General features: G+C 39.5%; 1 pseudogene; it reads right to left on the reverse strand.

Moving 5' to 3' along the window:
- The window catches only part of LOC130035264 (contactin-associated protein-like 3), a 199,287-nt pseudogene that overhangs the window by 1,468 nt on the left and 174,363 nt on the right, over nt 1-23,456 (reverse strand).

Raw genomic sequence — 23,456 nt, forward strand, 5'->3', positions numbered from 1 at the left:
ACATGGTGTTCTAGCATTGTCTCACTGGAGACTCTCCTTCTGAAGACTGATAGGTGGCAAATATTCATGCTGGGAGAAAGGATGTGGCAAGGAGAGGCTGAAAGATTCGGAGTGCCAAATGCAAGCTCTTGACAGCAGCCAGAAATAAAATCTAGATTTTAAAATCTTGATTTGTTCAGCCTTCTAACTTTATGATACTTAATGCTGTCACTGACCAGAAGATTCAGCTAAACTATGACCAAATTCCTAGTCAACAGAAAATGTGATATAATAAATGTGGGTTGCATTACATAGTTAGAAGGGTAAAAATTCATCATACATCAACAGATAATAGATAATATGATAGTCTATTTGCAGAAATATTGATAGTTATATGTTAATTATTTGACATATCTTAATGGAAATGTTTTTAAGAATTGAAAATCTTGGCTATGATAATGATTCTCAATATTAAATTGCACAGCAGAGTAAGAATTTTGGGGTGGAATTCCTGGATAGAAGTATTATTTTTAAAAAATCACTTATAACTGCATTAGTGATATTAAAATTTCCATGCTATTAACATTAAACTGCTAACTGAAAATGTCATATTGTTATAGAACAGATATTCAATCTATATCAAATCAAGATATAAAAAAGCTCTAGTCAATATACTTTTATGAGACTTGATAGTAATCATAGTCTCTGAGTCTTGGCCGCTGATGGGATTACACGGCCAAGACTCAGAGGCTATAAAATCAAGATCCCGGACGAGAACATCTTATTATCTCATTCCTACTTTGGACAAACTTGCAGGCTATCGAATGTAGCCTGCCCACAGGGCAGAGTCTGGCAAACTCCCCGTGGTCTACCAAATATGCCAAATACCAGTAACAATGATGGGTCTCATTCTCCTAAAGAGCCGTGAATATAATCTCAGGGCTAGGATGAAAGAGACGTTACTGGGGCCTGCTCGAGGCAATCGACGATTAACAGGATGATGAAAAAATGATAGTAATCATAGGTTAATGACATCACTTATCACTTAAAATCACTTAACTTCCCGTTAGTCGTCGATTTGCTCGAGCGGGCGCCAGTAACGTCTCCATTTGTCCCTGTCGCGTGCTAGTGTAGCCCAATGGCATCTGTTCGCTCCGGGAACATGAAGGGCCTCAAACCGATCGTTCATGATCTTCAGGAAGAAGTCTGACCAGGTTAAGACTGGCAAGCTACCGAGAGTATTCCGCCCGCACGGAAGAGCCTGGCAAGCTATCCGCTGTGTATTCGATATGCCAAAACCAGTAACTACAACTGGTCTCATTCAGGTTAATGACATAATACTATAAAATATGTTACTGCTTAACTACATGATTCAAAATTTATATTATATACTTAGTTTCTTTAGTATATTATCCTAAAATAGTAAATGGTAATGTAATAATAGACTTCAATGTAAGTGGAATACAACAGACCCAAAGTTCTTTGGGTGAAGTTTGGGTAGACTATGTTTTAGGTAAACTCCATTTAAATGGAGATACTGCAGTGTTATTTAAAAAAAACAATAACAATTATAAGATTCCTTGATTATACACTTGTCACCATACACTAAAACATCTAGGATTTTATGTATATGATTGACTACTTTTCTTGTTTTGAGGATACAACCAATGGTGCTCAGGGCTTACTTTGACTCTGTGTTTAGGGATAACTATTGGCAGTGCTTGAGGTCCCATTTGGGATGCCAAGGATCAAATTCAGGTCAGCCATGAACAATGCAAACATCCTATCTGCTGTTCTGTCTCTCTGGCCATGGTTGATCAGTTTTGTTTGTTTTGTGAGGTTAAGTAGGATTCTAAATTAACCTTTCTTCATTCACTAGCTGGAAAGGATGAGATAATTGGCAAAAATGCATCTGATTCCCTCCATTACCTTCCTATCAGCAACTCCAGTGTAATGTGCTTTTGACAAGTTTATTTGCCCATATACAATATTAGTAAACCTTTGTGATCCTTGATTTACCAGGTTTGAAGATAGTTAAAGCTAATCCTTCTTTCCTGTAACATTTTATTTTCTATACCATTCTTACCTTTCAATGAGAGAAAACAATAAAGTGCAAAATGTAGAAAAATCCACTCACTGATAACATCCCTTAAGCATTAAGTGGAATCTATTAGCAATTACACAAATACTTGGATTTGACAAGTAAATGATCTCAGTAGCCAAGACACTAGGGAACAATCCGTGACACCACTGCACAGATGTGTGGCAGATAGCAAGAGGACCCAGGAATATTGATCTGGGTTGTTACATTCTCAAGAGCTTCCTTGATCTCATTCTTCATTCCGTCTGTCAAGATACAAGTAGGATTCCTCAGGGAAACAACACTGGTGAGACTTAATGTTTCATATCCAGCCAATGATATTTGGATAAAAGCAATGAAGTTCTAGGGACCATGTCTTTTGTTCTATCATACATTTGACTACTATCTGTGTTCTTCCTAGTAAGTGGGTACCAAATTTGAGGATATTGTGCAATTTTATCATCTTGGATTACTATTCTGAAGATACAAATCACATTGTCTTAAATTGGCTTTTACATTATAGTTGAGTCATTTCTTTACAAATAAACTAGAGGTTCAGAGAGATAATGCAGTAGGTAGGGCACTTGCCTGCACATAGCCAAACCAGATTTGAATCCCACAATTCCATATAGTCTCCTGAGCCCTGCCAAGAACGATCCCAGAGTTTGGAGCCAGGAATTCATCCTCAGCACTGCTGTGTGACCCCAAAAACCAAATGAAAAAGTAAACAATGTTTCAAGGTTTAATTCAGATTTTAACATGAAAGGAATCCCTTTAAGTGTACATTATAAGTAAGATACTTTTTATTCTTAGAATTATGTAATTGGGATTCCATACTACACTCACTGCAAAAAATAAAAGATTTTGATATAGGAATCAAAACATGAGCATTCCAGCCTATATTTGCTAACACATTAAAAAAAAAGTCTGAATACTATGCCAATTTGGGGGAAAATATTGGTGTCCAGAAGAAAGTAAGCAAAATGAGGAGATCCATTCTGAGCTGGTGTCCAGTCTGGCTAAACAGTGGGCACCCAGCCAGATGACCCAGCCTGGGCACAATTTTCTTACTGTGGACAGCTATCAAATGGAGAACAATTTACTTCCTACTCAGCAGAGTTTATAAGGAACTAGCATTTCAGTAATGTCCTTAAAAGAGTGTATGTGTTCTTTGTATGGTAAGTAGGGATAATTGAAGGAAAATTGAATATTTATTTTTCAGACCGGAGAAAAGTCTATTTCAAGAACATATTTATATATTTACATTGAGTTTTTACTTCTTCAAATATACATAACCTAATATAAAATTAATCCAGGACAATATATTTATATGTACTATATGTATGCGTGTGAGATATCAAACCCAGCTGAAAAGGAATTACAGGTGGGGCCAGTCCCACAATCCTAGTGATTCTTGCTGCATTGGTGAGGGCCAACCAGCTTTTTGCTTTCCGCCTGTAGCCACCAAACCACACCCTTGCGATCAGCAAAGAGTATAGAATGCAAGGCCATGCCTATGCCAGGAATAACCACTTGAGCTACATTCCTGGTCCTAGTTACGTATTTTCACACTTAAGAAAATTACTACTTGGGGCCTGAGTGATAGTACGGTGAGTAGGGTATTTGTCTTACATTTGGCTTTCCTATGTTTGATCCTCAGCATCCCATTTGGTCTCCTGAATACGGCCAGAGTAATTTGTGAGTGGAGAGCCAGGAGTAATCCCTGAGCATCATCAGGTGTGACCCAAAAAAACAAAAAAGAAAGAAAATTGCTGCTCGCATAGTTTAGCTCTTTGTCTTGATATATACTTTAGTTTTAATCTAATTTCAAAATGTTTTAGGTCAATAGACTGAGCTGTGTAAGACTCTATGTCAAATCAAACAAATAAAAATAAATACCTCTTAAATAAATACATGCTGAGAAATATTTAAATATAAATGGCAACTTGCAAATGCAACTATGCTCCTTAGTTTAGTGTCTTTCAGCTATCCTTCATTAGGATCTTCAGGTGAAGGCAAGGCTGAGGGCCTCTGATACACCAGTGATGCAGAGAAGTGGTATTGCTCTATAGACAAACGACACACCCAACGAGTCTGAAAACATGAGATCCAAACTACAACAACCCGGCCTAACAATGTGCCTGGCAAGGAGGCCATCTGTAGGTAACCTGGGGACACTGGTGAGGGAAGGGGATTCTGGTGGGGGCATGGGGATAGGGCCATGCTGGAACCCTGCTTGTCTAAACATCAACTATGAATATCTTTGGAAACCGTGTCATTTTAACACAATCTTTAAAAAAGAAAGATTTCCTTCTTCTAGCATGTCCAGAGGAGCTGGGTTGCTACATAACATTCCTGCGTCAAACAAATCCTTATGGCCTGCTATGGTCCTTGCAGGATGGGACCCGTTCTTCCCAGCTAGGTACAGGGTTATTCTGACTTGGGGAACAACGGGAGGCGTGGTCATTCTAGGCCTCCTTACCTCCAATGACCGCGGAATCAGGTCTGTCCGCATTAACTAGGGGCTCTCCCTCATCTGTTGCTCCTGAACGACCTACAGCAGAAAAAGGGATAACGACCGAGTCGAGAGGAAAGGAGGGCTTCTGAGAGGGGGAAACCCACATTTAAAACAGAAGCACTGCAAAGGATGCGGACAGCCACGCAGAGGAGGGAGGCGAGGCTACAGAGCGGTCAGGAAGGTGCGGAGGGACAGAGCCCGGGGGCTACAGGCCGACCGCGCGTGGCCCATGCACCTGGGCGGAGGGTACGCACCTGCACCGCCGGCGAGCGGGGTGGCCTGGCGTGCAGGGGCGCCGGACCCCGAGCGCCCAGCACAGCCGGACACTGCGCTCACGTGGCCTCGGACCCTGACCCGGGCAGGGGCTGCGGGGCGTAGCGCCGCCTTCAGGGGAGCCGCTGGCCCGAAGCGCACCGCCGACAGGCAGCCGGTGAAGCCGCTTCTTCCCGCGCGGAGCGTGTCGGCGTCTGCTCCGGGGGCGTCTGCAAGAGGAGGAGCGGGAGACCTTAGGGAACAGGGCCTGGGACACGAGGACGCGCGGGCACGGAGGAGGGACAGCGTGCACCTGCACCGCGGGCATCAGGTCACCCCGCACCCTCTGCCCGTTCTCCTTGGGACCGGTGAGCAACCAGATTAAGGAGAGGCACTGCAGCTCCCGCCTGCAAGCTCAGGGACGCCAGAACGGTTCCTCTGCCACTTTTCCTTTGTTAGTTTTATTTTGTTTTGCTTGGGGTGTGGTGGAGGGCGTTCCCAGCTAGCTGTGCTCGGCTCTTGGAGCCACATTCCACGGTGATCACCGCTTTTTCCTGGCTCTGTGTTCAGGCATCCATCTTGGCAGAGCTGAAGAGTAATTTGGCGTTGTGCTCAGGGATTACTCCTGGGAGTTCTCAGAGATTGCTCCTGACAGTGCTCAGCGCTTACTCCTGCTACTGCTTCAAGCTTACTCCTGGTTCTGGGCTCAGGGATCAGATGAGGTCTCAGGATCAAACCTGATTGGCTGCATGCAAGCCAAGTGACTCACCTGCTACACTCCCTCTCTGGCCTTGCCACTTGGTTCTTTAAAAGTCATCATTCAAATAATTTGATGAGGAAGTGTGGCCCATAATCTAGGTACTGGACAGTGAGGGTACTGTGTTTGGGGGTGACAGGACTATGGCTCCCATCCCCAGGAAAGCCAACAGGCCTGTGAACACAGAATTCAGGACCGTCCACATGGCCCAACCTCACAGTGCTTGGGCGACAGAACCTACTCTTCTCAAATCATCTGTCTTCACGGTGGATGCTGTGTTTTATTCCTGTCCCCCCAGAGCATTGATAGTTCTTGGCTTACTTATATGCCATATATGTATGTCTGATGTACATCACAATACAATATATGCATGTCTGATATACACCATACATACATTATATACATGTCTGACATACATCGTACATATAATATATACATTAGATTCAGTGCAGAAACTTAGAGCCCCTAATCTTTGGGGGACAATTTTGCTATTGAAGTCTTTTTCCCTTTTTGCTTTGATTTTCCTTTCTTTTTGGTTTTGGGATGCTAGGGACTACCCTCAAGCCACTTTTAATGCAATGTGGGGAACCACCTCATATTAATAAATGGTATGCAATAGCTGAAGCAAAAAATAAATAAAAGCACTAATGTCTTCACTTTGTCTTCACTGTCACTGTCACTGTCCTCTACTTGTTCTCATCGATTTGCTCGAGCCAGCCCAGTAATGTCTCCATTGTGAAACTTGTTGTTACTGGTTTTGGCATATCTAATACGTCACGGATAGCTTGCCAGGCTTGGCCATGTGGGCGAGATACTCTCAGTAGCTTGCCAGGCTCTCGAGAGGGGCAGAGGAATCAAAGCCGGCTCGTCCAGTCCAGCCGCTTGCAAGGCAAACACCCTACCGCTGTGCTATCGCTCCAGCACCTTTGTCTTAGCTGTCACTGTCACTGTCCTCCCATTGTTCATTGATTTGCTCGAGCGGGCCCAGTAATGTCTCCATTTTGAAATTTGTTGTTACTGTGTTAGGCATATTGAATATGTCATGGTAGCTTGCCAGGTTTTGCTGTGCTGGCAAGATACTCTTGGTAGCTTGCCAGGCACTCTGCGAGGGGTAGAGGAATTGAACCTGGGTTTGCCAGGTTGGCCACGTGCAAGGCAAATGCCCTACCAGCTGAATTTAATTGAACATGATCATAATCAGAGGTGCCCTCATTGTCACTAAATGTACTGGATACATTGTACTGGATACATTGCTGAAGGGTGGCAGAACCCCTAAACACAGCACTTTGCCATTAGGATTATGCTGAGGTAGAGGCATTGGAAGAACAGCTGATTCGCAAAGGTTATTCAGGCCTCCTTTTTCTTCTTGATACCAGAAGATGAAACTTCTATGTGGAAACTTTGCTTCCCAAACTAGCAAGAAAGGAACATTACCACCAGAGCTGGAGATTCAAGTTCAGAATGTCTGGAGAAGCAAACTGTGTCATACAAACTCTTATCTTCTTTACAATATATTTCAGCTACTCTTTTGTAATCACTACATTTTGTTCAACTTAATATACTAACAGGTGGGCCTATCTGCTTTGCCATCTTCATTTTCCTAACGAGGAATCTAGTACACATTATTTTTTTTAAATCAAGGTAATCTATCTTATATCAATTTAATTCTCATAACAAAGAAGGAAGGAGTAAAATATTGCATACTACAAACTCACGGATTGAATTTCTTAAATCATATTATAAATGTAACATTCATTCCTATTGAACTCATCTAATTATTTCATTCTTGTTCTTGAAAGGCAAATATTTGATATCCATATTTCTTCTGACTTGGAAAATTTCATTATGTTCTGTTGTTTGAAAAAAATAATCTAACTTTAAGACACATTTAAGGCAAATGTGCTGAAAGTCAAATGGGCTTACACATTCTGTTCAGTGATAATTTTAATGTTGCAAGCATAAATGCTGACCACGTAAAGCATCTCCAAAAACAACTAAAATTAGTGCAGGATAATGATCATATATTTCTACTATAATGATAAACATTGCTCTGAAATTTTTTTTATTAAATTGATTATATTTAGATAGATTTCAAACTAACATAAAATAATTCTGGTTCAAATCAACTAAATGATTATAAATTATAATAATTCTTTAGCAATCTATTTTTAAAATTTTACATTCAGACAATACATATATTTCTTAAACAAGGACATCTTTACTGTTATAAACTTGACAGACTACCAGGAAGAAATAAATTTCAAAAATAATAGCAATACAGAAGTTTTGCAAGTCTAAAATACTAAAGAAGAGGAAGAAGAAAACCAATTAAAATCTTAGTCTCAAAAGAGAGTTTTAGGGAAAGCTTATTTTCCTGATCAAATATAGACAAGAATACAACAAATGCTGAGGTAACAGAGTGAATTACTTGTCTTAATAGTATTATAGCACTGTCCTCCCTTTGTTCATCAATTTGTTCAAGCAGGCACCAGTAACGCCTCCATTTTGAGACTTGTTGTTACTGTTTTTGGCATAACAGGAAGCTTGCCAGCTCTGCTGTGCAGACAGGATACTCTTGGTAGCTTGCTAGGCTCTCCAAGAGGGATGGAGGAATCGAACCAGGGTCAGTCATGTGCAAGGAAAATGCCCTACCCGCTGTGCTATTGCTTCAGCCCACTTGTCTTAATAAATAATAATTTAGTGAAATTTACTTTTTAAAGACCACCAACCTACATCTCTGTAGGTAGTGCCGTTACTACAGGATGTTGGTTCTGCGACATATTGCATTATATTTTTCTCTATTTCAGGAATTTGTGTTTTAGACATATGAACGTTTAAGGGTTCATGTACATGGATTTACGTCAGCACAAAAAGTACCCCTGAGCTGTGAACATGATCATGCTTACATGCATGTATGGCAACAAGTCACATCAAAAAACTTAATGTTCACAGTTTCCATCTTGAAATCAACTTTGTGGTTCTTTCTTTTCTTGCAGGGCATACCCGATGGTGCTCAGGGCTTACTGCTGACTCTGTGCTCAGGGGTTACTCAGTCCTGGCAGTGTTCAGAGGACACTGAGAATTTAACTCAGGGGATTAATCTCAGGTTGGCCACATTAAACACAAGCATCTTATTATCTCTCTGGCACCTATGTTTATTTTTTGATTGGAGAAACTGTCTCCACTTTTTTCTCAGAATATAAGATTAATATTTAATCTGAACCCTACTGTTCAAAATATAGTTTTAATCATTTTAGACAAAGTATATATTCAGTGCTTGAGTAATACTTCACTCTTCCTTCTCCAGAAGAATAATTATTTAATCATTGTCTCTTTCTTTCACAAATGAAAAATTGAATGATGATTACAAAAACATTATTTGTCACTGTAACTTTATTTTATCTTATTTTATTTGTTTTTTGGGTGACACCCGGCAATGCTCAGGGGTTACTCCTGGCTTTGCACTCAGTAATCACTCCTGGTTGTGCCGGGGGACCATATGGGATGCTGGGAATCGAACCCGGGTCGACTGTGTGCAAGGCAAATGCCCTACCTGCTGTGCTATTGCTCCAGCCCCTGTCACTGTAACTTTTGTTCAGAAAATTTTGGAAATTTTTCTCTGTGATTTTTTTGAAATTTATCTGTGCTTTCAGAAATGTTTCAAGATTTGTCCCAGAAATGTGTCTTTTCTCATGAATTCATAAGTGGATTTATGTCTCTTAAATTTCTTAGCTCAAAAAAAAATGGGCCTGTAAGTATATCTAATTATTGTCTTTCTTCTAGTTTTCTTCTTAGATCTTCTATTATGCATGTTAGGTTTCTATATTTATTTCCAAATGCCTTTTTATTGTCAAACCTAATTTTTCTGATCAAAGTTGTCATTCACCAGAACCAGATCCATACAAACTCAGCATCAGAATAAATAAAGTGTTATTAAAAAATATATTGAGTATCATCCATCTTTCCTACTACTTGCCTTCTGAAAATCATCACTAAGGATCCTTCCTTTCAACTCAATTTGTTTGACTGTTTAAAGTGAAAGAAAATAAAATTAAAGTGGTGGAGGGGAGATATTAGAATTATTCATGCATTTAAAAATGTATACCTCAAGATGACAAAGGATTTGTTGTCATAATTGAATTCACCAAAACTTGAAAATACAGGCATATTAAGAAAAAAAAAAGTAAATGGAGACTTTAAAACAAGGGCAAAAATAATGTGAAAAAATGTATAAAAGTAAAACACAATTTATGACAATGGCCAAAAAGAAGGTGAACAAGTAAAATGTAAATGAAATATTTTAGGATTTTTATATAGTTTAGGATGCATTCAAAGTAGTAGTAGGTAATTGAAAGTAGCATTAAGTTATTCAAGGATGCATAGTTTATTCATAGGAGTAATTGAAAAAAATTGAGGCAAAAATATAATAATAAGGAAGTTAACTGCCCTAAACTGCCCATCAAACTACCCATCAACATAAAAATATAGACAAGACATTGTGATACATTTCATGCAATAAAAAAGCTGCAAAAGAATGAGTTACCATTACATGCACCAGCACAGATACAGGCTCAAAATACTTTTTAATGGAGTAAACTGAGTATAAAATGTTTAGATTTTGTCATATCCAGCTTTACTCAGGGCTTATTCCTGTAGCTCTGTGCTCAAGGATCACTCTGGGCAATGCTCAGGGGACCATATTTGGTGTGAGAGATTGAACTAGGGTTGGCCACATCTAACCCCAGTAAGAGGGTGACTCCTTACTCCTGTATTATCTCTCTGGCCTATAAATATAAACCTTGCCCTACTATTTTGGAGTTGATAAAACAGTAAATTTCCTTTATTTTAAATAAAAGACATAATTAACAAATGACTACTTTGCAAACCTTCATTGTCTATGCACCAACATCTGATTATGATGAAGGAGAAATTGAGAAGTTCTACATGGAGCTGGAGAATTTCTATAAAGAAGACCACACCTTCTACAAGATCATTGTCGTGATTTTAATGGCAAGATAAGATCGAGAAGATCAGCCGAAGAACTCCACATCAAGACCCATGGCCTAGAATGGAATGCACAGGGAGAGTGACTGTCTGAGTTCATCATCCATGGTAACTCAGAGTTCCAGAAGGCCGAATCTAAACTTTAAAGTTTAAGAAGAGAACTCCCAGAAAGACCACCAACTGGGAGTCTCCTGGTGGATGGTTCTAAAACGAAATTGACCACATCATATTCAATCAACGGTCTTGCCTGACCAATGTCACTGTTGTCCCAAAATTCCAAAGGGGATCAAACCACCATCTCCTTTGTGCAAAATTCTGCTTCACAGAGTGGGGAGAAAGGGCTACAAAGTTTAAGAAGAGAATTCCCAGAAAGACCACGAACTGGGAGCTCTTTGGCACTATTGGGGCAACATGGGAAGATACCACCTTTGACAACATTGACAAAGAAAACGATTGACTGGTTCAGCATCTCCATGATTGTTCAAGGAACACCCAGACAGAGATAGCTAGTAAAAGATGCCTGTCTTCAAAAACTCTTGAGCTCATTTGCCACCATGGCTTGACACAAGCCTCAGGTAACCGCAAGCGAATGTCTGAGCTCGCAAAGCAGTGTAGAGAAGCGATAAAGGAAAACCTCAAAGAGAGGAACAGCAGTGCTGCCTCATGTGGCAGAAGATAGGAAAAGCATTCACAACGTCCGACTGTACTTCGCCAACTACTAGACCAAGATGACTGCCCTCCGACGTCCTGATGGATCTATCACATCTTCCAAAAGGGCAATGGAGAAGATCATCTATGACTTCTTCTCGGATCCCTTTGATAGCCACATCCATCTGCACACATAATAAATTCCACAGGATGGATATGTTGTTCCCAAGGTTTTCCCTTCTGAAACCTGACACACCAATTGTTGGTAAAGAAGCAAACAGCACCTGGCCCAGACAATGTCAGACCCAAACACCTGAAGAACATGCAGTCAGTACTCATCGATACACTGGCTCGGCTTTTCACATGCTACCTGTCTGAATGCAAGGTTCTATCCCAATGGAAAAGCAGCAGGACTGTTTTACTATACAAGAAGGGAGACATCCATGACATTGGCAACTATCGCCTGATCTGCCTGTTGTCTGTGGTCTGCAATCTGTTCACTCGAGTCATCCTGAATAGGATTGGCAGAACACTAGATGAAGGACAACTATGCGAGCAAGTCGGGTTCCACAAAGGATTCAGCACGATTGACCATATTCACATGACAACCAAGCCCATTGAGGTCTTTCAGGAGTTCAAATGCCGCTCTGTCTAACGTTCATTGATTTAAAGAAGGACTTTGATTTTGTTGAGACTGAAGTGGTCGTCGAAGCCTTAGCTAAACAGGGCATTCAAACTCACTCAATACATCATGATCCTCCATGAGATGTGTTATGGATTCACTACCAAGATCTCTCCATTCTACAAGAAAGTGATCATCCATGTCAAGAGAGGGTTTTGGCAGGGTGATACCATTTTACTGAAACTCTTCAGTGCCACCCTCAAGAACATTATGCAATGACTGGAATGGCAAGGAATGGCAGTGAAGATAGACAGTAAGCAAGTACACCATCTCCGCTTCGATGATGACATCATTCTAATAACATCAAACATTAGCCAAGCAGCACAAATGCTGGTCAACTTCGACTGTGAATGTGGAAAGGTTGGAATACAGCTGAATCTCATAAGACAATGTTTATGAGAAATGGACTCGTTCCTGATGTTCCATTCGCTCTCAAGGGAATGAACATCTCTGAATGCAACAGTTATGTGTACCTAGGTCGAGAACTCAACATGATGAATGACCTGGCACCTGAGTTGCACAAAGGAAGAGAGTGGTTTTGAATGCCTTCAGAGCGTTTAAGAAATAGCTAAGATGATGAAGAACCTCTGGCTCCATGCACATCTCTTGATTCCACTGTTCTTCCTGCATTAACATACACCTCAGATACCTGGTCCCTACAAAAACAGGATGAGAATGCTATGCACGTCTCCCAAAGAGGAACCAAAAGAGCTATGCTTGGAGTATCATGTGTCACTCAAATGAAAGAAAAAATCCGATGTTCCGACCTCCGTGGACAATCAAGAATCAGGGATGCTGTCTTGTTTGCCAAGGCATCGAAAATCAGGTGGGCTGGATACGTAATGAAATTTGGTGATGACTGCTGGACTAGAGGCATTATCGACTAGATTCCACGGGATGTCAAAAGACCGTGTGGCCACCTATCTACAAGATGGTTAGACTTCTTCGTCAAAATCCTGAACAATCGCTTTGAGGCTCTTCGTGTTCCTGGAATGAGCAGACACCATTGGGCTACACTAGCACGTGACAGAGACAAATGGAGACGTTCCTGGCGCCCGCCCAAGCAAATCAATGATTAACAGGAAATCAAGTGACCAAGTTATCAAGTGATGAATTTCTTAATAGCATTTTCTTTCTCACTTCTTTTTAAATGAATACAATATGTATATAATCATGGTCATCCCGTTGTTCATCGATTTGCTCGAGTGGGCCCAGTAATGTCTCCATCGTGAGACTTCTTGTTACTGTGTTTGGCATATCGAATACATCACGGGGAGCTTGCCAGGCTTTGCAATGCAGGCGAGATACTCTCGGTAGCTTGCCGGGCTCTCTGAGAGGGTGGAGAAATCAAACTCAGATCGGCCGTCTTGGCTGCGTGCAAGGTAAACGCCCTACCACTGTGCTATCGCTCCAGTCCATGTATATAATAAAACATACAAAATATCTTCACTGACTGTGTATATTATTGTCATGGTTTATGGCCCATACCATGTCTAGAACAGCATTTTGGTGTTAATAAAAATTATACTCAAGTATTCAAATGCAGGGCATAACATTCCTTCTGAACTCTGCATTATTTAAGTGTCAACTATATAAACATCTCATTGCATTCCTTTCCAGTGTTGGCATGGAAGTGGGGAGAAAGGGACCCTATACACTGCTGGTGGGAATGCTGACTGGTTCAGCCATTTCAGAAAACAGTATGGATGATTCTCAAAAAGTTAGAAATTGAGCTCTAATTTGACCCAGCAATATCACCCCTGGGAATATATCCTGGAGAGGCAAAAAAGTATAGTCGAAATGACATCTACACTCGAATGTTCATTGCAGCACTGTTTACAATAGTCAGAATCTGGAAAAAACCCGAGTACCCAAGAACAGATGACTAGTTAAAGAAACTTTGGTATATCTACACAATGGAATACTATGTAGCTGCTAGAAAAGATCAAATCATGACCTTTGCCTATAAGTGGATCAACATGGAAAGTATCATGCTAAGTGGAATGAGTCAAAAAGAGAGAGACAGACATAGATTGCATTCATCTGTGGAATACAAAGTAACAGAATGGAAGACTAGCACTCAAGAATAGTAGAGATAAGTACCAGGAGCTTTGTTCCATGGCTTGGAAGTTGGCCTCACATGCTGGAGGTAAAGGCAGCTCAGATAGAGAATGGAACACGAGGTAAAGTGTGGTTGGAGGACCCACTTGGAATGGGAGATGTGCGCTGAAAGTAGACTATAGATCAAACGTGATGGCCACTCAATACCTCTATTGTAAACCACAACACTGAAAGGAGTGAGAGAACAAAAGGGAATGCTCTGCCACAGATTCCGTGTGGGGTGGGCGGAATCGCATGGGGTGTGTGTGGGAAGGCTACTGGGATCATCGGTGGTGAAGAATGGGCACTGGTGGATGGATGCGTACTCAAGCATTGTATAACTGAAACACAAGCACGAAAATTTGTAATTCTGTAACTGTACCTCATGGTGATTCATCAATAAAAAAAATTTTTTTAAATGTTTGGAAGAATTCGCTAGTGAATCCATCCATTAATTCTTTCCTTCTTCCTGGTTTGGGGTACTTTTTTTTTTCTTTTTTTATTAGTGAAAAACCATGAGGTACAGTTATAGGCTTACAAATTTTGTGCTTGGGTTTCAGTTATACAATGATCAAGTGCCCATCCCTCCACCAGTGCCCGTCATCCATCCCCATGGGTCCCAGCATCCCCCCCCCACCCTCATCCCCCCCCCCCATCCTGCCTCTGTGGGGGCAGGATGTGTGCCCCCTTGTTCTCTCTCTCTTCTTTTGGGTACTGTGTTTTGCAAGAGAGGCTTTGAGTGGCAATCATGTTTGGTCTATCGACTACTTTTAGCATGCTTCTCCCACCCTGGGAGGACCCTCACAACACCCTTCATTTGGTACTCTCTTCTCTATCTGAGCTTCCTTTTCACCTAGAGCCTGTGGCTGGCCTTCCATTCATGGAGCAAAATTCCTGGTACTAATCTCAGCCATTCCTGGGTGTTACTCTCCCTTTTTGTTGCTTTATGTTCCCCAGATGAATGCAATCTTTCTGTGTCTATCCCGCTCTTTCTGACTCATTTCGCTTAACATGATACTTTCCATGTAGTACCACTTGTATGTAAATTTCATAACTTCATCTTTTCTAACAGCTACATAGTACTCCATTGTGTAAATGTACCAAAGTTTCTTTAACCAGTCATCTGTTCTTGGGCACTCAGGTTTTTTCCAGATTCTGGCTATTGTAAAGAGTGCTGCAATGAACAAACAATTGCAGATGTCACTTCGACTATACCTTTTTGCCTCTCTGGGATATATTCCCAGGAGTGTTATAGCTGGGTCAAATGGCAGATCAAATTCTAATTTTTTGAGAGTCGTCCATACTGTTTTCCAAAAGGGTTGGACCAGCCGGCATTCCCACCAGCAGTGAAGGAGGGTCCCTTTCTCGCCACATCCGCGCCAGCACCGGTTGCTTTTGTTCTTGTGGATGTGGGCCAGTCTCTGTGGTGTGAAATGATATCTCATTGAGGTTTTGATCTGCATCTCTCTGATGATTAGTGATGTAGAGCATTTTCTCATGTGCCTTTTTGCCATTCGAATTTCTTCTTTGCGAAAGTTTCTGTTCATTTCCTCACTCCATTTTTTTATGGGGTTGGGTTTGGGGTACTTTTGATGGTCCTTTCCTAAGATCTTAAGCTATGAAGTCAAGTTATTTATGTGGGTTCTATCTTCCTTCCTAAGAAACTCTTGCAGCACTGTAAATTTTCCCCTTAATACAGCTTTAGTTTTGTCCCATAATTCTGGTAAGTCGTGTCTTCATTCTCATTTGTTTCCAGGTATCTTTTGATTTATTACTTGATTTCCTTCCTGACCCACTTGTTGTTCAAAATTGAGTTGTTTAATTTCCAGGTGTTTGATTTGGTTCTCTGCATTTGTATGTGATTAACTTCTCTCTTCAATGCATCGTGATCTAAAAAGATAGTTGATACAATTCCTATATTCCTGATTCTATTGAGGTATTGTTTTGTGACCCAGCACGTGGTCTATTTTGGAGAATGATCCGTGTGCACTGGAAAGAAATGTGTATTCTCTCTCTTTGGGATGTAAAGCCCTGTATAGATCTACCAGCCCTCTCTCTTCTATTTCTTCCCCCAAAGTCAGTGTTTCCTTGCTGAGTTTTAATCTTCTTCAACTATCTAGAGGTGATAAGATGGTGTTGAAGTCTCCAACTACTATTGTGTTGCTAGTAATGTCCTTATTAAAATCCTTTAGCAGTTGTTTTACGTATTTAGCTGGTCCCTCATTAGGTGCATATATATTTAGGAGTGTGATTTCTTCCTGCTGTACATATCTATTGATTATTAAAAAATGGTCTTCTCTGTTCCTTCTAATCTTTTCCACCTGAAATCAATGTTGTAAGATATTAGGATAGCCACCCTGGTTTTTCTGAGGGAGTTGTTTGCTTGCAGGATTGTTTTCCATGCTTTGAAGTAGAGACTGTGTTTGCTCTGACTGTTCCAATGTGCTTCTTGTAGGCAGAAAAATGTTGGATTCAGTTTCTGAATCCATTTTGCCACCTGTATCTCTTAATTGGTGCATGTATACCATTGGCATTGAGAGATATTATTGGCACAGGGTCTTGTGCCATCTTTCTGTCGATGTTGTGCTTGTAGGATTTTTTTTCTTGCCCTTTTAGTCCTTGTTTTAAGTTTGGTTTTAAATCTATAAAGCTCCTGAACTGTTGTTTATCCATGAAATAGTGTATAGTTCCTTCAAGTTTGAGTGAAAGTTTAGCTGGATAAATTATTCTTGGTGAGGTGTTAATTTCATTGATTTTCTTCACTACATCCCACCATTATCTTTGGGCTTGAAGGGTTTCCTCTGATAGGACTTCTGTAAATCTAAGGGGTGATTCTTTGTATGTGATTTCCTTCTTTGACCTTGCTGCTTGCATTATTGTGTCTCTACCCATGGCATCCATCATTCTGACTATGATATGCCTTTTTATTAGCTCTCTTTTAGCTGGCACACTTCTGCCTCTTTGGATCTGGATGCCTGCATTCTCCAGCTCTGGGAACTTCTCGGTGATGATATCTTTAACTGTGGCTTTTTGATTGGCGTTGCCTCCCTGTCCTTCTCCTACTCCAATGATTCTCGTGTTGTTCCTCTTGATTTCATTCCCTAGGACTCTGATTCATCCTAAAGCTATTTTGAGGTCTTTTCCCATTGTTTGTTATTGGCTGTAAGCTTTCTGCTGCTCATCTTCAAGCTTACTTATTCTGTCTTCAGCTGTAGTCATTCTACTGTTGAGGGCACCCACTGAGTTTTTTATTTCATCTACCGATGCTTTTATTTGTGACATTTCTATTTGCAGCTTTTTTAATTCTGCTCTCAATTCTTCCTGAGTTTTATTGGCTGTCCATTCCATTATTCATTTCATGTCCTCCTTTAACTTGCTGAATGTATGTTCCACCTTTTCTTTGAGTTCATTGAACATCTTCAACATTTCATCTCTGAATTCTTTTTCGGAGACATCCTATTTGTGGGTGATTCCTGTTGAGCACTCTGGACTCTTCTTCATCCTCTCCCCGTGGTGGGGATTGTTTCTTCAAGTTGTTGTGGTGGTATGGAGGTGGGACCTTCCTGTTCACTATCAGTATTCTTCTCTTGCTTTGAGAAAGGATTCTGGATGAGCTTGGATGATGGAGGTGGCTGTTTCAGTATACTTTGATTGGACTAGGCCAGTGGTCTATAGCCTAATGTGTTTGGGATAGTCAGGATGTCCACTTTAGAATAAGGAAATGGAGATTTAGCTGTGAGTCCAATGTGCTGGGAAAGGGGGAAATAAGCTGCCGCTCGGAGGCTACACAAAGCATGCTGCCATAACTGTGGGTGGGAGGGGCCGCTTATGTCCCTGCTGCTGTCATCTAATACCCTCTGAGGTGCTCCTGACGTTTCTGGGTGCCATCTTTTGGCAGTGCTCCGCATTTGCCTCTGCTGGGGCTGGGGTCTTGCAAGGCCCTGAGGTTGGGTCTGGGCCCATGATTTGTATTTAAATTAGGATTAAGCTGTTATTATATAGAACCTTGAGAAAGAACCTAATTAATCATCACTAATAAAACTGATTAAAAATAGGGAAAAAGAGAGTACATTGATTTGACAATAATGCTGAATTATCTTTTTCCAAAGGAAAGTCATAGTACATAACAATAGTAAATTGGTCATATAAGGACAAAAGATAAAATGGTTATTTTTAGCAAATGGATAGCTTAATGGATGAAAACAGCTTACAAGAAAAAAGTGCACGCTACCCGTGATGTACTCGATATGCCAAACACAGTAAGAAGTCTCATGATGGAGACGTTTCTGGGCCCCCTCGAGCAAATCGATGAACAACGGAGGACTGTGATCAGACCGTGAACATGAAAAAATTTGCAATAATTTGCTTTGAGAAATTGATGCATTTTTTTTACCAAGACTGATGGTGTATTTTACTATAATTTAATAAAAGGAAGTTTTCTTTATGCACTCTAATTGTGAACAAAAGAGCTATAGGCTTCTTGTAGTTACTTATATAAAAGTAGCAACAAAATTAGATTAAAAACCACCCTAACATAAATTCATCTAAAACATGAAATATTTTATGAGCTTTTGATCAAGATGCATGCCCCTAGACACAGGTGAAATGAATATGTATAATTTTATTAGAGTTAATTGCTAAAGGCTATAAATTTTACTTGAATTTCAACTTTAACTTCTAGCTGAGAAAGATAGTTCTTAACATATTACTCTTGAACCATGTCATTAATATTTTAAATTCTGTGCTAATAACTTCTATATTTAAACTTGTAGGAAAATTCAAATGTATATTAGGAACTTTATCATTTTACTTTTTAATTAAAATGATCTCCTTCAAAAATGTGGTTAAATCACTTTTCATAGTTAACCACATACTTCTTTATTGTCTTGAAATAATTTTTTTAATTTTACACTTAGTAATAGCAATTTTCTATCTTGAATCATGGAAACTTCTGAACATGCCTCCTTTCTCCTCACAGACAGTGGAGTCACTGATGATAGGAAATTGTGTCTTTATTTATTTTGTTCATTGAACATGCCTGTCGTAATGACTTGGGGGAAAGTACATCTAGACATTTCTTCTGGCATTGAGAAAGAAATCAGCTCCCGGGGGTAGACAAAACCAAAATTCCACTCAGAGACTGCATATTTTCTAAGTGAGGCTCTGGGTGGTCTCATGGATTACTGGAAATAATCTATTACTAAGTCTTCTCAAATATAACTAGCATTAGGGCACCCAAAGAGCTCAATGATAAATTTTAAAAAAGGAACTCTTCTCATAAAAATGTTCTCATCTACTTGGATAAAATTTCCTCCACTTGGATGTTAAAAGCTCCATTTAAACAGTTATAGTAAATTTACTTCTTATAATATGTTCAGCAACGTCATTTTGTTGAGCACAGTCTTTAGGGAGGAAGGTCCATTCCACTATTCTCTAAGGTAAATGTGGTCTTTGATTTTTATCTTTGTCCTTTTAGGAATTTTATTATATCTATATGCATTGCTGTTGTTATCATTACTGAATGCTAGGCGATCAGTTTATTTCTTTCAGTGGTTTTCCAGTTCTTTGTCATTTCTTATACTGTGTAAGTGTTTTAGATAGAAGTACAAAATTCAACTACATCATAAAAAATAGGGAATACAGATGACCAAGAAATTTAGTCAAAGTCATATATTGGGACTCAGATGCTCAATTCTACAACTGCACTTCTGTAGCTGCAAGTGTCTCCTATTCCAAATGGGAAATAGTTGCTCCCATCTTCATTCCTGAGCAAACTGATCCATCAGTGTATCCACAAAAGAGGAATGGAACTAGAACAGTGACCTCAAACAGGAGCCTAAATGTTAGCTGCCTTTCGGTCAAAGAATCAAGAAAGTCTTTATCCACCTTTAAGGCACCTTTATAATACAGAACCCCCACTAGAGCAAGTCAAGAAGTCACGAATCTCCCAAACTAGTTTAATCTGTTTAAACTGGGACTAAATACCTAAACTAGCTCAATCAAGAGGTAAAGTACACTCCTGATTTAGTTTAATCTGGATCTTCAACAGTTGCAACTAGAGATTTCACTTAAGCTGCATCACCACTTGTGCCTTGTCACCTTCACAAGAGCCCTGGCAAAGAACTAGAATTTGTAATATTTCCTTTGTCCATAAAATAAGAAATCATAATATTTGTCCATTGTCTGACAAAAAGTCATGATAGAATTTACAGTTACTGTGTATTTTTATTATCCATTCATGGGCTTTTCCTAATCTCAAGTTTTAACTAATGCACATGTATACAACTGGGATGTCCAGAACAGGAGTAGCAACAAGGTATAGTAACATTACTCTTAACAGTATACAGAGATATTATTCATAACAGTATAAGTCATAGTGCCTAAATAATCGTTTTAAAATTGGGGTAAAATAAATGACCTAAAGAAACAGTATATCATTGACTTAAAAGATAATACAGACTCTTTTGAACTATTGATCACAAAATATGAAGTATAGCAGAAGTAATAAACAGCCACAAAAGGGTTTTCCCCCATAACACTTAAATCTCAATAAAATTAATATCTTATATATGATCCAGAAAGATAAACTATGCCTTTCAAAGCTTATTTTAAACTAATTCTTGATGAAAAGGTAAAATTTAAATGTATAATGAGTTTTATATCCAGAGGTGAAGAGACAGTACAGTGGGTGGGGCATTTTCCTCGCATGCAGGCAGCTTGGGTCTCATTGCTGGGCCACCTATTGTCCTTTGACACCTCCCAGGAGAAATCCTTGAGGCCAGAGTGAGGAGTTAGTCTGAGCACAACTGGGTGGGTCCAAAAACCAAAGGGAAAAAATCATCTTCAAATAAGAGATTATCATGAATCTGAAGAGAGTGAATAGTGGTCATGAAGGTATTTTGTAGAATATCACATCTGTAATTTGCTACTGTAGCACTGTCCTCCCGTTGTTCATCAATTTGCTTGAGCGAGCACCAGTAACGTCTCCATTGTGAGACTTGTTGTTACTGATTTTGGCATATTTAATATGTCACAGGTAGCTTGCCAGGCTTTGCCCTGCAAAAATTGTTTTAATATATGGGGAAATACATGAATGAATATGAGTTAAGCGTAGGATGCAAAACTTGCAGTAGTCAATGAAAAAAATTCTTATTAAAAACAGGGGAAGGGACCAGAGCCATGGTACAGCACTACCTGGGACAATAAAGGCACCTCTCCTCTTCACCCCCTTCCCAGGCAAAACAGGACCCAAAGCATACTTCTTGGCTAAAGTAAAAAATCATCCTTTCTAAAGTGTAAAAATCTAGCTTTATCAATAAGTCATTTATTGATGCCTGATTTTTATCAGTGTGAGCTTGATTTATAGAGTAGAAACCAAGAAGTTTAGTGTTTCCTAATTGCTAGACAAAAACAACCAACCTTCATTCTGCTTGATTATTAAGCAAAGGCTGTGTGTGGAAAGGTCAGAAGCACTTATTCTTGATTACTTGTCCCCGAGACAAGGTCACAGCTTCTGAGAATTTTTCACTCCCTGGGATATCATAAATATGAGAAGGAATTCCTTTCAACATGGCAAACACCTTCTGGGTCTTTATCCTAACACTTCAGATCCTCATCACGAAGTGACAGCATTCTGACACTTACCAAAAATTGTCCCCAGTGTCAGGAATTTGACTGCATTGAATTCGGTCCCTGAGGACAGGATGACATGTGTCCTTGTATTCTGGTTAACCTATTAGACGTCCACCAGCATTGTCCATTCAAAATGGTGATCAATTTTGATAATAAAAATGAGACAAAAATCATTTAAAAAATCAAAACATATGTTAATGATATTAGAAAGATCAAGGGAGAAAGCTGTTTTATAGAAAATTTTCATAATATATCAAATTCTACTCCACCCTGTCCCTTAATTTTTTTCCCCCGGTTAAGTACCTACCATAGATATATAATCAACAAAGAAATGTAATGAAATCTTAAAATTTTTCAAATCTTAAAATTTTTATTATTTTCAAAAGGAAATTTCAAAAAGGAGATAGTATCCACTGTACTATCTCTCTAGTCTAGATACATTATACATTTAAATTTTACCTTGTTACCAAGAATTAAATTGAAATAAGCTTTGAAAGACACTGCTTATCTATTTTGATCATATGCAGACCATTTATTTTATTGAGATTTAAGTGTTATGGGGGAATCTTTTGTGGCTATTTATCACCTTTACTATGATACTTCATGTTTTGTTCTCAATGGCCCAAAATAATCTGTATTGTAACATGTACAGAAAACAAATATAGTGATTGAATATATAGATTATTCTTCAAAACACTTTTCAAATGCATAATTTAAATAGTCATTTTAAAAATATATTCTCACTCTCAGCCGGGTCTTACTTTCTCTGTTGAATTAAAATACTGGTAGCACTGATTCTTTTGTCATCCAGTGGAAAATGTTCCCTTAGGAATGGGACCAATAGTCACTGTGATAAGCTGGACAACATTTCCATACCAAAGAAAAGGACAGCTGAGTATTTTAAGTGGTCACATATTAATTACATTTAATAGGCTAAATAACAACTAATATCAAACAATAAAACATGCTGTTTATTGTCCTTGAAAGAACTATGGAAGTCTGCCAAAAGCATAGCTCTTTTCTTAGCATTTATTATCAAATGGACCACTTCTCTGAAAGTCACATTCTAAATTACTATTGATGCTGTTGTGTTTACTGTCTTACCTCTACAAAGACTGCGGCTGCTTCTCTGCTAATTGTCACCCGATGAAGTTTCCCATCAGCCATAGTTTTAAGAGCCAAGATTAAAAATATCAGGTTCCTGGTGTCTGTCTAGTTTATATGTGATCTGCAAACTTCCTAAAGAAGGGGGAAACGGCATTTTAAACTAAAACAGAATTTCATTAAGAGAAAAGGAAAAAAAAAACCCTTCCAAGTGTGAAACCTAAACCTTTTACTTGTTGTTCAGTTCAATTTAAATCTAATGTGTATTTATTTGGGCTCACCTGATAATTAATATTTCTATTCAATAGAGCCAGTCTGAGTTGGGGAAAGACCCAGAATCAGGCTCTCACCAGGCTGTTCGAGGCAGGAATAGGAACCTGCAGGTGGGCTTGTAAGAAAACCCAAGACAAACCAGGACTAAAATATGACCTGTGACCACTTAAAATTTCCACTGATCAGAACAGCACTCACTTGTGTGAAAAGGACCCCAGTATAGAATGGCTTTTTTTTTTCAGATATAAGCTTTTCCATCCTAAGAAACAGTAAACCAAAGCACAAGTGTTTATTGAGCCTATGTCTTCTAGATTGTGTCTGTGCCAGGGTTGTTGTAATTTACTGGATTTTGATCTTTTTGTGTACACATCCTGTCATTGTCACTGTCCTCCCGTTGTTCGTCGATTTGGTCGAGCGGGCCCAGTAA

Source organism: Sorex fumeus, unplaced genomic scaffold (genome assembly GCF_029834395.1).
Source record: "Sorex fumeus unplaced genomic scaffold, SorFum_2.1 ptg000063l, whole genome shotgun sequence".
NCBI classification, from domain to species: Eukaryota; Metazoa; Chordata; class Mammalia; order Eulipotyphla; family Soricidae; genus Sorex; species Sorex fumeus.